General features: G+C 42.9%; 1 protein-coding gene and 2 non-coding genes across 3 annotated transcripts in view; 2 read left to right on the top strand and 1 right to left on the bottom strand.

Annotated features, from left to right (window-relative positions):
• Positions 1-622: 622 nt before the first annotated feature.
• Positions 623-16903, top strand: part of hnrnpa3 (heterogeneous nuclear ribonucleoprotein A3) — an 81489-nt gene continuing 65208 nt past the window's right edge. The window contains exon 1 of the mRNA XM_055637908.1: positions 623-627. The gene's annotated coding sequence lies outside the window, so the exon portion shown is untranslated. The remainder of the gene's footprint in view (positions 628-16903) is intronic.
• On the bottom strand, positions 12369-12440 carry trnaa-cgc (transfer RNA alanine (anticodon CGC)). The gene has a single exon. It is a non-coding gene; the product is annotated as a tRNA-Ala (tRNA).
• trnaa-cgc (transfer RNA alanine (anticodon CGC)) lies at positions 16163-16234 on the top strand. The gene has a single exon. It is a non-coding gene; the product is annotated as a tRNA-Ala (tRNA).

The following is a 16903-nucleotide window of genomic DNA, read 5'->3' as shown; positions in this document are numbered from 1 at the left end:
CCACTGAGAATGAAGAGGGACTAACAAGACTAACAGTACTTTTTGTAACTGTCGGCACCAGAAACATGGCAACTCTTTTGTATACTTTGTGCATTGTTTGCAAAAAACAAAGAATTTCACTATACCTAGGTACATGTGACAATAAAATATGATTCTAAATAAAAATATGACAATAAAATAGAATTTTATTGAATTTTATTGAAAATCCATGGAATTAAAATTGACCGGTGATGAAAATATCTGAGCTTCAACCACCATGTACACACTCAGGTGTTTACAAAATTCGCTCCTGACTTGCTGGGTCATTTTCTGGGGCTCTATCACTTTGCACAACTGGTGGAAATAATTTGATCAGAGTCAAGACTGTTTTATTGTCATATATACCGAAACAGAAGGTCCAAGGCGGCACAGTGGCACAGTACTGGAGTTGTGACCTTATAGCGGCAAAGACCTGGGTTTGATCCTGACTACGGGTGATGTCTGTACGGAGTTTGTACGCTCTCCCTGTGACCGCATGGGTTTTCTCCAGGTGCTCCAGTTTTCTCCCACACACCAAAGACATACAGGTTTGCTTTGGTAAATTTGTAAATTGTCCCTGATGTGTAGGATAGTACAAGTACATGGGGATCGCTGGTTGGTGTGGACTCGATGGGCCGAAGGGCCGAAGGGCCTGGTCCCGTGCTGTATCTCAAAAGTCTAAAGTCTAACGAAGTCTAAAGAACAATGAAGTTCTTACTTGCAGCAACAGGACAACAATTTGTAAACACAGTACTCAAGTGAATCATATTATAAACAAACAAACTAAAAAAAAGTTCATTAAATAAAAAACCTAATATAGTGCTGAAACGAAAAAAAAGCCCAAAATCCAAGTGCAACCCAGGCAGTTCGTAGTTCGGAGTTTAGTTGGAGTTTGAGATGTTCAATAGCCTGATGGGGAGAAGTTGTTCCTGAACCTGGACGTTACAGTTTTCAGATTCCTACACTTTCTTCCCCATGGCAGAAGTGAAATAAGAATACAGCCAGGATGGTGTTGGTCCTTTATGATGCCGGCTGCCTTTTTGAGGAAGTGCCTCCTGTAGATCCCTTCGATGGTGGGGAGGTCAGCACCCTTGATAGACTGGGCAGTGTAATCTCCTTCATTCCTGGGCATTTGAGTTGCAGAACCAGGCTGTGATGCAACGTCAATATGCTCTCTATATCTGCTCTCTAACCAGTCTATATGCTCTCTACTGCACACCTGTAGAAGTTGAAGAGAGTATTAGTTGACATACCGAATCAGTAGAATTCATCCTTCTACCTCTGCAGTTCCTCTTAATAGCATGAAAAGTTTCATCAAATCACCATTTAGTCTTTTAAGATCCAGGGAATATCTGAACAAATTGTGTATCTTCACCCGGCAACTTAACCCTGGTCTGGATATGATTTTGATAAAACTGTTTTGTTTTATCCTTTCATCAATTTATCCTTCTTGTGAACCCATCCCCAGAATAGTTACTATCCAAAGTTATGTGTAATTGCAGTAAAATTTCAACACCCTTGTTTCCTGGTCCTCCAAGATATAAATTCAATGATACTTTCAATGATACTTCATTGTCACAAGTACCTAGGTAGAGTGACACGCTTTGTTTTGCATACAACCCGGTAAATCTATATAGCAAACCTCACCAAGGCAGTACATAAGTGCCGCCACGTTTTGGCGCCAATAAATCTGCAGAAGCTCACCTCACCTTAAACCTATGTCCTCTGGTTATCGATTCCCCTACTCTGGGCAAGAGACTTTCTGCTTTAACCTGATCAACCTGTCTCTCAGGCCCCTGAGTGCTGGCAACATCCTCGTAAATATTCTCTGCACCCATTCCAGCTTGACAACATCATTTGAATGACACGGTGTCCAGAACCGAACACAATGTTCTAAATGTGGCCTCACCATAGTCTTATACAACTACAACATGAACTTCCAACTTCTATTCTCAGTATTCTGACTGATGAAGGCCAATGTGTGCTGAAAGCCTTTTTGACCACCCTATCTACCTGTGAGTGGCCCATTGAGTGTATCTTTAGTGGTTGAACAAATATAGAGAGTGTGGTAAGATCTGGGCGATTGGTAATTCAATTTCCAACTCGGTGTGACCACTGTGAAAGTTTCCTGAACATCACTGTGCAAATTGCTTGTGTTAAATATCATTAAAGTCCACCAGCCAACCCAGAAAAGTCCTTTTCTTATTATGTGTCTCTTTGACAAATGAGTTATAATAACCGGTCCTGCTATTGACTGTGAAAAGAGCCATACGTGTCATGTTCCATAACGCCATTCAGCTCAGATCATGACAAGACAATAAGTTCAAACCACCTCGAAACAGCAGCGTGTATAATGAAAGAAAACATGAATTTTAAATCACAGTGCAAGGCTGCAGTGTTTAATTTTAACAGATTTGTAAACTGCTCATGATGCAACAAATAGAGACAATTTATCACAATTTTTCCTACCATTATGGTTGCGACTTTTATAAGATCAGAGTTTAATAAAATTCTTGAAAATTATATTTCCCAAACCCAAGTCTGATTTCAAGCCTGCAACCCCGTCCCATCAGCAACTTTGTGGTGAGTCTGTACTGTACCGTTTCTATCTGCTCCAGTCCCTGGCAGAGCACAAAGTTGCTGTTCCTCTCTACCAACCATATTGTCCCTGGTGAAAGTGAACCACAAGCCAGGCATTGTCGAATGTAATGAGGCCCAGGAGATAAAATGGCACCAGCTTCACGTTTTGAGCTGGAACAAAGTATTACCTCTGGTGTTCAGGTATTACCTGAAGGGGGGACATCATTGAAACTTACATATAGTGAAAGGCCTGGATAGAGTGAATGTGGAGAGGATGTTGCCACGAGTGGGAGAGTCGAGGACCAGAGGCCATAGCCTCAGAATAAAAGGACATACCTTTAGAAAGAGGATGAGGATGAATTTCCTTAATCAGAAGGTGTTGAATCTGTGGAATTAATTGCCACAGATGGCTGTGCCAAGTCTATGGACATTTTTCAGGAGGGATTGACACATGCTTGATGAGTTAGGGTGTCAGGGGATATGGGGAGAAGACAGGAAAATGGGGTTGAGAGGGAAAAATAGATCAGACATGATGGAATGGTGGAGTAGACGTGATAGGCCGAATAGCCTAATTCTGCTCCTAGAGCACGATCTTGCAAACGTATTACATTCCCAACAGCCTATATGTTGAGTTTACTACGATAAAGCCATTTGTAATGTTGCTTCATGTTCCTACATCATTGAACAATGTGGTAATGTAATCCTGCTGTGTAATCCTCACAGGAGAACATTTTTTACATATTCAGTACCGTACTAAATATGAATGAAAACTACTTGAGGCTAATTTTATCTTTATGTAATGGCGCAAGATGAATAATAACAAATGTCGTGTGCTGATTTCAAAAGTTGGCACATGTATAAAATGGGCTATCAACTCACTGTCACCTATGTTGCACCATTGCACTAAGTAAAGACCTATTCCCTTAGTATGATGTAGAAACATTCATAGATCTGAACTTCAATAAAATATGCTGCCTAAATAATGCAAAATATGTGTTTTATGGCATGAATTATTAATATCATTGCCTACCAGCATAATATTAAATTGTTACATGAATTTAAAGTTGTTCCATGCTGTATAATTGCTCAATATCCTGCTGCCAACATATATTTTAATTCATGTAAAAATGTGAATAAGCTTCACTTTTTATAGCTGTTGGAATGTGTACATTAGACCGCAATAGACAAAAGGTTACCAGTGTTAATTAATTTTGTTGCTTCCACTTCAATAAGTCTGTTATTCATAACTGAATTTCTCCATTCATATTCACATATTGTATATCTTGATGTAAAATGCGGGCAGGCCTTGTGGCTAATTGGGATAAAACAATTTCTAAGTCTACCAGTGTGTAGGAAGTGGATGCAAAAGAGAGATAATATGGAACTAGTGTGAACAAGTGATTGATTCCAGAAGACGCGTTTGATCCACTATGACCCATCAAAGCCGATCTCTCTGGCCGCTGATGCATCACTGTATGGTCTTGGAGCTGTAATCTCACAAACGGCGCCGAACGGCAGGGAAGGCCAATCGCGTTCACTTCCAAAACGCTGACAACCGACGAGAAAAACTCGAATCAAGTGGAGAAAGAAACACTGGCAATGATGTTTGGTGTCCGGAAGTTCCACCAGTATTTGAGTGGGCGACATTTCCTGCTCATCACCGACCACAAGCCGCTGCTGACTATTTTCAGTCCGGAGAAAAGTTTGCCTGTCATGACGTTGCAGCATCTACAACGTTGGGCCCAGATCATGATGGGATATGATTGCCACATCATTTACCACGTCAATGCCGAAGCATTGTCTCGTCTACCGATTGGACCCGACCTGTTCGATAAAGAGGAGGCAATTATGGTAATTGAGAAGGACGTGAACTTGCTCAACACGCTGGTCATCGCCGATTTCCCCGTCTCTGCAAGGACGGTCGCCAACTACATGAGCACAGACCCCATTTTGTCGAAGGTATGACATTTTCTCACTCAGGGGTGGCCGAACAGTCCTAAGCTGGACAAGGAATTCCGCTCATTCCAGAATGCGCAAACGCAAATCTCCTCAAAGGATGGCATTCTGCTCCGCGATTGTCGAGTGATCATTCCGACAGAACTGCGATCGCAAATTCTGAAAATGTTGCATAAGACACACATTGGAATTGTGCGAAGGAAAGCGCTCGTCCGCATGCATGTGTGGTGGCCGAATATCGAGAGCGATATAGACGACGACTGCAAGGACTGCACACCATGTGCCGAAACAGCGCCGAATCTGCCGGAAATGACCTCCGCATGGCCCCTCCCCGACCAACCATGGCAGCGAATCCACATAGATTTTGCCGGACCGTTCCTGGAGGACATGTGGCTGGTCGTCATGGATGCCCATTCGAAATGGCCACGTTATACAAATGAATAAGTATCCAACCACCAAAACAACCACTTCTGTGCTCGGCGATATGTTTGCCATTTGGGGATTGCCCTTAACAATCGTAAGCGACAATGGACCCCAATTTGCCTCGCAAATGTTCGGTGACTGGTGCAAACAACACGCAATCGTGCATCTGACATCAGCACCTTTTCATCCACCCTGAGATGGTGAGGCAGAGCGGCTCGTCAGCGTTTTCAAGCAGGCCATGAAACGTGCTGTAGGAATTTAAAATAAATCTAGACAATTGGCATTGCGCGATTTCTTACAGCAATACCGAACCGTTCCAAACTGCACTACCGGTCGAACTCCAGCGGAGATGATGCTCGGACGTCAAGTGCGCTCTCCCCTATCAGTTTTTAACCGGACCCGTAACTTTTATATGGCGCGCACTCAGCCAATGAAGTCGAACAAGTTCAAATTCAACATTGGCGACTACGTATATTACCGCAATTATACAGCCAAGCAAAGTAAATGGTGCGCTGACAGGATCATGGCTCGCATTGGAACCAAAATGTACACCGTCCAAGGGCGAAAAGGACAATGCCGATGGCATGTTGACCAATTAAGAAGCCGCGTTCCTCCAGGGAAGACTGCACAGAACCTGACCAGAACCAAGCAGTCGGACACCCCCGTGCCGAATCGTGTGGATACTGGAGTGCCCGACTTTGACGAAGTTCCTCCAGACGAACTCTCCGTCGATCTGCCTGTGGTCCTTCATCGATCGACACGTTGCAATCGTGGTATTCCCCCAAGGCGACTCATTCAGGAATAGAGACGTTCAAACTGGAAAGGGGGTGTGTTTAAGAGGGAACTGCAGATGCTGGAGAATCGAAGGTTACACAAAAAAGCTGGAGAAACTCAGCGGGTGCAGCAGCATCCATGGAGCGAAGGAAATAGGCAACGTTTCGGGCCGAAACCCTTCTTCAGACGGGGGTGTGTGATGTTTGGTGGACAGTGTGAGGTGGGAGGACCCGTTGCTCCTCCCGTGCAGCAGGTGGCGCTACACAGGACAAAGGGAGATGTTTTGTATATAGTTTTTCCTGTCTGTAGACAGTGTGAGTGTGCAGCCACTTTGAGTTGTCACTGCCAGCATTGAGTAATATAATAAAGACTTCTGTTGTACCTTGAAGACTTCGTATTATGCAGACATACAAAAAGTACACAAAAGGCTAGGATTTGCCTATTTTCGTGCTGTATCTCTGACCGAAAAAACTAAAAATTAAATATAATTAAGTGGCATGCAAGGGTATTAGTTAACAGCAACCCTACCAACAGTAAATTGTAGGAAAACAGTAAACAGTGCAATAGTACCAGCTCCTCCAGCAGCTTGTTCCATACACCTACCACCCTTTGTGTAAAGAAAGTCACCCCTCAGGTTCCTATTAAATCCTTCCCCTCTCATATTAAACCTATGTCCTCTAGTTCTTGATTCCATGACTCTGGCCAAACAATTCTGTGCGTTTACCCGATCTATTCATCTCATTATTTTGTACAATTCTATAATATCACCCCTCATCCTCCTGTGCTCCTCGAGTCCTGGCAACTTCCTCGTAAATATTCTTTGCACCCTCTCCAGCTTGATAACATCCTTCCTATAATAGGGTGACCAAAACTGAACATAATACTCTAAATATGGCCCAATATAACTGTAACATAACCTCCCAATGTCTATACTCAATACGTTAACAAATAATGGCCGTTGTGCCAAAAGCCTTTTTGAATACCCTATCCACCTGTGGTGCTACTTTCAAGTATATGTTGTGTCCAGTGAAAAGGAAATTTAATCATGTTAATGAAAGGCTTAACACACATGAAGCAGTACTTCATAAGACTGATTATTGTTGAGTGGGGTAAGTATTGGGCCTAACCTGCTCAGGATTCCTCGTCCACTATCCACCATCTCTCTCCTTGCAGCAAATGAAAAGAAAAGTGAAAGTTCTAGCAGAGGAGTCACGTGATGTCGTGCGTTCCTGTGACTCCACGATCATCATGATCCTTTATCCCCCATCTGCTCCAAAGTCCACAGCCCATTCCACCCACCATCCAGGCGTCATACAAGGAAGGCCTGAAGTCTATATTGTCACTGAGCGACTTGCATGGTGCTTGGGTAGCAGCTTCTTACAGTAAGATGGAGACACAAGGACCTGCAGATGCTGGAATCACGAGCAAAACTCAAAGGGTTGGAGTGACTCAGCAGGTCAGGCAGCATCTGTGGAGGGAATGGAGAGGCGATGTTTCCTGTCGGGATCCTTCTTCAGATTTCGGATTTTTGCAGTGATGTGTCTGAGCCCACCACAAGCCCATGCTGATATCTATCCACCTGATCCCCCCAGAAAAAACCTGCAACATTTCAAAGTATTGTTTAGTTTAGTTTATTGTCACACATTCCGAGGTACAGTGAAAAGCTTTTGTTGCACGCTAACCAGTCAGTGCAAAGATAATACATGATTACAATTGAGCCATCCACAGTGTACAGATACATGATGAAGGGAATAACATGAATAAAGTTTAGTGCAAGATAAAGCCAGTAAAGTCCAATCAAAGATAGCCCAAGGGTCTCCAATGAGGTAGATAGCAGCTCAGGATTCCTCTCTAATTGGTGGTAGGATGGTTCACTTGCCTGGTGACAGCTGGGAAGAAAGTGTTAAGTTTTGCAAAAACACAAGCAACATTCTTTTTCATTGGAATGTCGGTGTTAAAGAATGCTGTTAACTGTTTTATTCTTTTGGGTATTACTGGCAATGTATACATTTAATGTTCATCTCATTGCACTGAAACAAAGTGATTTGTTCAGCCACTTTACTGTGGTTGTGGAGCCACAGACAGGCCAGACCAGGTAAAACAGCAGAAGGTTGTGACTGAGCAACATGTGTTTTAACAACAATTCGGTAATTTCATGCTCACTCATACTAACACTTGTTTTATATTCCAGATTTATATTTTTCACTGAATTCAAGTCTTTATTTTCTGTTGGTCGTTTCGAGTTCATGACTCCAGGTTAGCAGTCAACATTCCTGGATTAATAGCCCAGCAACACAATCAACAAACTAGGCTGCTAAATTGCAGAAAAAACTGGTCCACTAGTAGGAAATACTTCCAGGTCACAATCGTGTGAAGACCAAAGCAACTCTAATCTTTCTTAACAATGTGTATTAAGTGCCCCCTGCTGCCTGACTGTGAAATGTTCATGGTTTTGCTTTTGCTTGTGTCTGATGGATTGTTAATTTGGTGCTAAATCCCAGATAGATTTATTGATGTTGGTCAAATTTATTTTGCTTGTGACCCATTGACAAGTCTGTTCTCACTTCAACTGATGTCTAAAACCTTACAACATGAACCACTACTCTCTAACCAACCATACCACTCACCCAAAAATGGCATTTAACATCTATTACTTTATTTCTTCTTATATGTTATTATTGCATGATTTAAAAATGCCGATACTTTTATAACAAATAAATTGCAAGAATGTGAATGATCTTGTTTTCCAGCCTGATCACAACTTGAGGTTTATCAGACCCCAAATCTTCTGCATGGTGCCCTAAACTGGCCTAAAATGGAACCTCAACCCTAAATGTAACAACACATACCTCCAGATTCAGAGACAGTTTCTTCCCAGGTTTTATCAGGCAACTGAACTATCCTATCAACAAATAGAGAGTGGCCCTGAGCGACAATCTACCTTAGCGAAGACCCTTAGACTATCTTTCAATGGACTTTTCTGGACTTTATCTTGCACTAAACATTATTCTCTTGATCATGTATCTGTACACTCTGGATGGCTTAATTATAATCAAGTATTGTCTTTCCACTGACTGGTTAGCACACAACAAAAAGGTTTTCACTATAACTCGGTGCACGTGACAATAAACTAAACTAAACTGTGTTTTCTGAGGTTTAGATTGCTTTTGGCACTGGTAAATGTCACAGGGATCAGCATTTTGAATTTCAGAATGTTTGTCTTGGCAATGGTCTCCTCGCGTTACTCCACTGAAGATGAGAGGTGGAGGTGGTTGAATCAGGTAATTGCAAGGCAAATGTGAACACCTCTAATCCCACAAAATAATCTTTCTTATTCCAAATAAATAATCTTTCTTATTTGGTTTAAATATATAGTTATTGCAGGAAGTGGCAGTGGTTTGGAACCCAAAATAAGGTGTTCCAATTGGATCCTAGTATTATTAGTAACAATGCTTCATATTAATGATCAATATATAGTATCATAAGTGAAAGGAGCGAAATTAAGCCATTCGGTCCATATATAAATATATATGTATATATATATTAACGTGTTTTATATATCTATATAATATTAAAACTGTGTGGCTGCCGGCTGGCTCATTAAATTTCGTCGTGTTTATGTACACATTTTTAATAAAATCCTTCTCCCCCCCACCCCCACACTCATTTTGTCGCCTCCTGCTGGCCAGCGACCATAATGGCTGCTGGTGCCCGCATCTCGCCTCAAAGACGCCATTTAAAAACAGCCGCACTGCTGATTCCTGAGCCACTTGAGTTGGAGGACCACGTCTCCCGTGGGGGCTACGGGTAGGGAACGGCTGCGTTGGGGGAGCAGACCCAACGGGTCTGCACTAGGTCTAGTATAAGATTCAGATTCAGATTCAATTTAATTGTCATTGTCAGTGTACAGTACAGAGACACGAAATGCATTTAGCATCTCCCTTGAAGAGCGACATAGCAACGATTTAATAAAAAAAAAAAAAAATAAGTGTGTGTTTTCTGACTTGTGGCTGCCAGAGGCCTTTGATTCGGTGTTGCTACACAGTCATACCCAGACCCAGAAACGACGACTTTTATTCCATTTCGGTAGAAAGATTTCACTTTTGCCCAGGTCCAAGTATCCACTCAGCATCATTAATAAGTTCTCGTCGGTGTTGCCGTTGTACACATTTTTCTTGCGGTAATAAAGGGATCCTTCTCCAGGACCCCCACCCCCAACTCACTCATTTTGTCGCCTCCTGCTGGCCAGCGACCATAATGGCACTGCTGGTGCCCGCATCTCGCCTCAAAGACGCCATTTAAAAACAGCCGCACTGCTGATTCCTGAGCCACTTGAGTTGGAGGACCACGTCTCCCGTGGGGGCTACGGGTAGGGAACGGCTGCGTTGGGGGAGCAGACCCAACGGGTCTGCACTAGGTCTAGTATAAATGTGTGTGTGTGTGTGTGTGTGTGTGTATGTGTGTGAGTGCGCGCATGTGCACGTGTGTGTGTGCGTGCGTACGTGTGTGTGTGTGTGTATGTGTGTGTGTGTGTGTGTGTGTGTGTGTGTGTGTGTGTGTGTGTGTGTGTGTGTGTGTGTGTGTGTGTGTGTGTGTGTGTGTGTGTGTGTGTGTGTGTGCATATATATATATATATATATTCATTTATTTAACATTGTATTCAGAAACACTCATGACACAATTTATCTTGTTTTCTAATAGTCTATTAGCGTTTACCTTTTCAGTTTATGTGCCAAAGGCTGTGTTTCCTGGTTTGAATCTTGGGAACTGAGGAGCTTTTGAACAAAAGGAAAAAAAAACAGACAAAGGTTTCCCTGAAGGATTCGGTGTGAAAACAGCAAACAGTGAGACACAGTGACCTTCCAGCAGGCTCTTGAGGAAGTGGAACAGGAAAGGAACGGGAAGCTAATTTCTCACCCAGCTCACCACGGCCCAAATGAGGTCACTGTCCCTCAGCCCATGGCGGAAGCAGTCACCGTCATTCTGCACTTCTGGCACTGGATCTTCATAGACAATGTCTAATGGGAGTTTCCATCCGACTGGGGAGTGTGGAAATATTAAGCACACAATAATCAAATTAGAGACCTGCATAACATGAAAGATACATCCTGTATTAAGAAATTATGAATAGGAAAGAAACAGTGAATTTGCAGGGTTCCACAGCAACACCATCCCTTTCTTAAAAGACAAATTCTTAAAGTGGTTTCATGAAATTCAATTCACGCCACCAATCGGTGCCGACCAGTGATCACCCGTACACTAGCACCATCCTACACACCACGGACAATTTACAATTTTACCAAAGCCGATTAACCTACAAACCTGTATGTCTTTGGCGTGTGGGAGAAAACTGGATACCCGGGGGAAACCCACGCGGAGAACGTACAAACTGCATGCAGATAGCACCCTCAGTCAGGATCGAACCCGGTTCTCCAGTGCTGTAATACAGCAACTCTACTGCGGTGCCACTTTGCCGTCCTTGTCCCAGGAGGAAGCAAAGCTGGGAGAAGGATGGGCCTGTCCCACTTAGGCGACTTTTTAGGCGACTGCAGGTGACTATGCAGTCGCCACATGGTCGCCACATGTTGCCAGGTGGTTGCTGGGGAGCGGGCCTTCATGGTCGTGAGGAGATCCCGCATTCTGGGAACTAGTCGCGGCCTCATTATGGTCGGCCTCATTACGGCTAGAATGAAGCCGCCATGGAGAGTAGCGAGAATTCTCGTGCTGTAGGTGGGCCGCCAGGAGATCAAAGGTTCTCGGTTCTCGTAGGTTGTAGCCGGTGCTGACCGGTGAATTTCATTGGCTCATTGGGGAAAAAAACGTAAGCAGCAGTTTTCAGAACCAAGGATAACCGACTGGTAATGCTAATGTCCGCCGAGCTTCACAGACGTGTATCTCTTGCTTCTTAAAAGTAGTCTCCACTCCTTCTCCCCCCTTCTCCCCCTTCCCTCCCTCTTTTAAAGGACTTACCGTACACTGTGCTTTTTAGCTTCTTAATTACAACGCCAACCTTCCTGTTCATCGCGGTGTGTGTCTGTAACACATTGGCTTTGCACCGTGTGAATTTCACTCAGACAGAACTGAGTGCCTCCCGCCTGCATAGCGGGCTGGTGAAGGAAGCGATGTGTGTGTGTGTTCCACTCTGACAGTCGCCATTCCAGTTGCCAGTTTTTCAGGCGACTGCTGGAAACTTGACAGTCACCGTCAGTTGCCTGAAAAATTGCCTAAGTGTGATAGGCCCATTAGATGACTTTTTGGATGATGAAGGATTTGGCGTCAATCTCAGTTTAACACCATGTTCATGGTGGATTCAAATGATTTCAACCCGAGATCTGCCTGCTGAACCATTTGTCAAGTAGGATTACATCTTTAGACTTTAGAAATACACCATGGCCCTTCAGCCCACCGAGTCCCTGCCAATCAGCGATCACCCCGTACACTAAAACTATCCTATACACCAGGGACAATTTACAATTTAAAATTGTGCAAGATTTACTATTGTGGGAGGAAACCGGAGCACCCAACTTATGTGGCCACAGAACGTATAAACTCTGCACCAACAGCATCCCTTGTCAGGATGAACCATTGCCCCACTGTGCCGCCCAAAGTAAAACCTGTGGAGATGCAGGGGATTGAACCCAGGACCTCATACATGCGAAGCATGCGCTCTACCACTGAGCTACATCCCCTCCTGTTATGACACACAATACATTACGATTTAAGTCCTATTTGAAGCCGTAAAATGAGTAGAAATTAAATCTTAGCAATGTCTAACAAATACTTATGGGCTTCATTGGAGTAGTGTAGAAGCCCAAAGATAGAGAGGCCATAGTTTAAGTGGGAATTGCCCAGAATCTGATATTCTGAAAACAAAAACCGCACAAAACCATCAACTGATTTTAGAAAGAAGTGCTCAACCAAGCATTGAGTGTTTGACAGCACTGGCCTAAACTCAATAGAGTTTAGAATGATGAGGAGCGACCTCATTGAAACTTACTGAATGGTGCAACACCTGGATAGAGTGGATGTAGAGAGGATGGTTCCACTATGTGGGAGTGTCTAGGACCAGAGGCCATAACGTCAGAATAAAAGGACGTATTGTTAGAAAGGAGATGACGAGGAATTTCTTTACTCAGAGGATGATGAATGTGTGGAATTACGCTACAGAGGTTGTGGATGTTTTTTTTTTTGTAGCTGAGATGACGGTGTTCTTGGAACAGAGAGTTAATCTTTGGAACTCTCTGCCACAGAGGGTTGTGGATTGGCTATAGTCAAGAGGGAGTTAGTTTTTAAGGGGATTAGGGGATATGTAGAGAAGGCTGGGATACTGATTGATGATCAGTTCTTGATTGGCGGTGCAGGCTCGAAGGGCCGAATGGCCTACTCCTGCACCTAATTTCTATGTTTTTATGTTTCTATGTAAAGGTGTCAAGGATTATGGGGAAAAGGCAGAAGAATAGGGTTGAGAGGGAAAGATAGATCAGCCATGATTGAATGGCGGAGTAGACGATGGGTTGAATGGCCTAATTCTACTCCGACAACTTGTGAACTTATGAAGCCAAGATTTGTTTATGCAAAGAAAATTGCAACAAACCTTTTAAAGTGTCTGAAGAAGGCTCCCGACCCGAAACCTTGCCTACCTATGTCCTCTTGAGTTGATGCCTGACCCGCAGAGTTACTCCAGCACTTTATGTTTTATGCAAGATTCCAGCATTTGCAGTTCCTTGTGTCACCAAGTATTCCAGTCTTCGGGTTTTATATCAGCATCAAAGGGAAAAATATATTGAGGGTTTCGGCCCGAAACGTTGCCTATTTCCTTCGCTCCATAGATGCTACCGCACCGGCTGAGTTTCTCCAGCACTTTTGTCTACCTTCGATTTTCCAGCATCTGCAGTACCTTCTTGATCAAAATATATTTAATATTCTCTGTCAACAAATCTGACACTTGAAGTGCATTGGTTACAATTATTTTCCAATTTTGTTGATTTAAATTCAAAATTTCTCAAATATGGCACTCTATCAAATTAAGATCAATAGCCTATAATTATGTACTTCTTGTATGAAGCATTTTAAAAGAAAATTATGGAAGAAATGTAAACTGAAAGAAGTTCAGAGTGAACAGTGGGGTTAGAAATTTGAAATCATACTTTGTACCATTTCAAAGCCCACTAGGCTTCTTTGAAAACATATTTTTGGGGGAGGTTTCAAACATTATTGCACAATTGTTTTAATCAGATTTGAATTTGAAAGAAAATGTCTCAAACTATCCACAAAGAAAAACCCAGGATACAAAATACATCCATTTCAGGGCCTTTATTTCTTTTAGACAAAAGTACAACCTGTGGAAATGTCAGGGAATGAACCTGGGACCTCATACATGCAAAGCATACACTCTACCACTGAACAACATCCCCTCTTATTATAACATACAGTACATTATGGTTTAAGTGTTATTCAAAGACCAAGATCAGTCAAAATTAAATCTTAGCAATGTCTGAAAAATACTTTTGGGCTTCATTGGAGCAGTGTCGGAGGCTAAAGATAGAGAGGCCAGAGTGGAAACTGACCAGATATCACTGCAAAGATGTTCACTGCAATGATTTCCAGTCTAAAGCGATGTTTAATGGTTACAACTCTCACACCACCACGCCCCCCCCTCCCCCACCAGCCCCCTGCTGACAAACCAACCACCAGTCCACCCAGCAATCCAACTATTGCCCCAAACCCCTGAGGCAACTGCAACTGTTCATTTCTTTATATCTTTCATCTGGAGAGCCTTTGAATAAATTTGATGAAACCTATAGCAAATGGCTCCAAACACTCCAAACTAAATTCTTGGTCACAAAACGTAATGCAATAAGATCAAGGGAGCTCTGCTGAATAAACACATTATCTTAATCCTAAACCTACACAACATATTATTAATCAAATACTACTTAACATTGTGTTCCACCTTGGGTATTAAATATTTGTTTACATGTAATGTATAACCTTAATGTTTCTCGTACAATAAAAGCATTAAGTTGTACAAACAGGAAAAGATAATGTCACTGTCCCTTCAATTTGCACTTGTAAACAAAACAGCTCAGTGCTTCAAAGTTCTTTATTTAATCTCTGTCGTCTGCACAGCAGTGATTGAGGTCAGCAATTGTTTGGTTGGAGTGCAAGGTTGTTCTTATATTGATAGCACCAGCATGAACCCAGAGCTGTTTGAAAACTGTGCAAGGACTGCAATCCCAAGTTATTCTGCCATCTCCCATATCACTCCCTCGCAGGTAGCAGTTAAATTTTAGTGGTGGCGGGGAACCAATTGTCTTGTCAGCTTTCCGCCAACGTTAAAGAGATTAAGGACAAAGTAGGAAACCTTGTTAAAGCAATCGTACTTCAGCCGAAGCAAAGCTGACTGTAATGGAAACCTGCTCTGATTCCCTTTGTTGTATTCAGATGACATCTCACCTGATAAAAATGGTATCATGCATCCACTCAAAGTTTACATTGGCAAAATCTCCTGAAGTCACAGAATACCTAAAATGAAAAGATGAAATAAACATTTCCAAACAGCCCTGTCTGTGTGATAAACCAGGGAGCTTTTTGCCTATATTAATGATAAAACATGCATGATTTTTAACTAATGTGGGCAACTGTCGAAAATAGACTTCAAGATGCTATCCTGTGTCTGTTAGGTAAGACAAATTAATTTCTGCCATTCATTATTTTTATCTCCCTGTAGCAAACACTAGAGCCTAACTAGTGTTCTGGAAAGCTGCATCATTATACACAGCGAGTTAACATTCACCAACAATACTGGTGACTTTCTATACATCAACACAATCCAGTCCTATTAAAAATATCTTTCTACACCAAACAAGCTAATCGTTAAACATTCGACTCCAGCAAATTTGCAAGAATGTGAAGAGTGGGATAGCCTGGTGGTACAAGTAGGTAAGCTAGTTGGGCAGCAAGGTGGTGCAGCTGTAGAGTTGCTGCCTCAAAGCTTCAGAGATCTAGGTTTGATCCTGACTATGGGTGCTGCCTGTCAGGAGTTTGCACATTCTTCCTATGACTATGTGGGATTTCTCCGGGTGCTCCGGTGTCTACCCACATTCCAAAGATGTGCAGGTTTGTAGGTTAATTGGCTTCTGTAAATTGCCTCTAGTGTGTAATTCATCAGTTCATAAATTACTGGAGCAAAATTAGGCCATTCAGCCCATCGAGCCTACTCCGCCATTCAATCATGGCTGATTTATCTTTCCCTCTCAAACCCATTCTCCTGCCTTCTCCACATAACCCCCGACACCCTTACTAATCGAGAATCTGTCAATCTCCACCTTAAAAATATTCATTAACTTGGCCTCCACAGCCGTCTGTAGCAACAAATTTCACAGATTCACCACCCTCTGACTAAGTAGGAGGGGATGTAGCTCAGTGGTAGAGCGCATGCTTCGCATGTATGAGGTCCCGGGTTCAATCCCCGGCATCTCCACTGGTTTTGCAAAGAGTAGGAGTAAACGTGTCCTTTTCACAATGGCAGGCAGTGACTAGTGGGGTACCGCAAGGCTCAGTGCTGGGACCCCAGCTATTTACAATATATATTAATGATCTGGATGAGGGAATTGAAGGCAATATCTCCAAGTTTGCGGATGACACTAAGCTGGGGGGCAGTGTTAGCTGTGAGGAGGATGCTAGGAGACTGCAAGGTGACTTGGATAGGCTGGGTGAGTGGGCAAATGTTTGGCAGATGCAGTATAATGTGGATAAATGTGAGGTTATCCATTTTGGCGGCAAAAACAGGAAAGGAGACTATTATCTAAATGGTGGCTGACTAGGAAAAGGGGAGATGCAGCGAGACCTGGGTGTCATGGTACACCAGTCTTTGAAAGTAGGCATGCAGGTGCAGCAGGCAGTGAAGAAGGCGAATGGTATGTTAGCATTCATAGCAAAAGGATTTGAGTATAGGAGCAGGGAGGTTCTACTGCAGTTGTACAGGGTCTTGGTGAGACCACACCTGGAGTATTGCGTACAGTTTTGGTCTCCTAATCTGAGGAATTACAGAGTTGACATAGAGGGAAAAGCTTTTCCCAGACTGAGAGGGAGGGAAGATGTCAAAAGAAGGGGACATGACACTCTCTAGAGAATTAAGGGACTGAAGTTT

This window comes from Leucoraja erinacea, chromosome 7 (genome assembly GCF_028641065.1).
Source record: "Leucoraja erinacea ecotype New England chromosome 7, Leri_hhj_1, whole genome shotgun sequence".
Classification (NCBI taxonomy): Eukaryota; Metazoa; Chordata; class Chondrichthyes; order Rajiformes; family Rajidae; genus Leucoraja; species Leucoraja erinaceus.
Note: the sequence above shows the minus strand (reverse complement) of the source record. Positions and strands in the feature narration are given on the sequence as shown.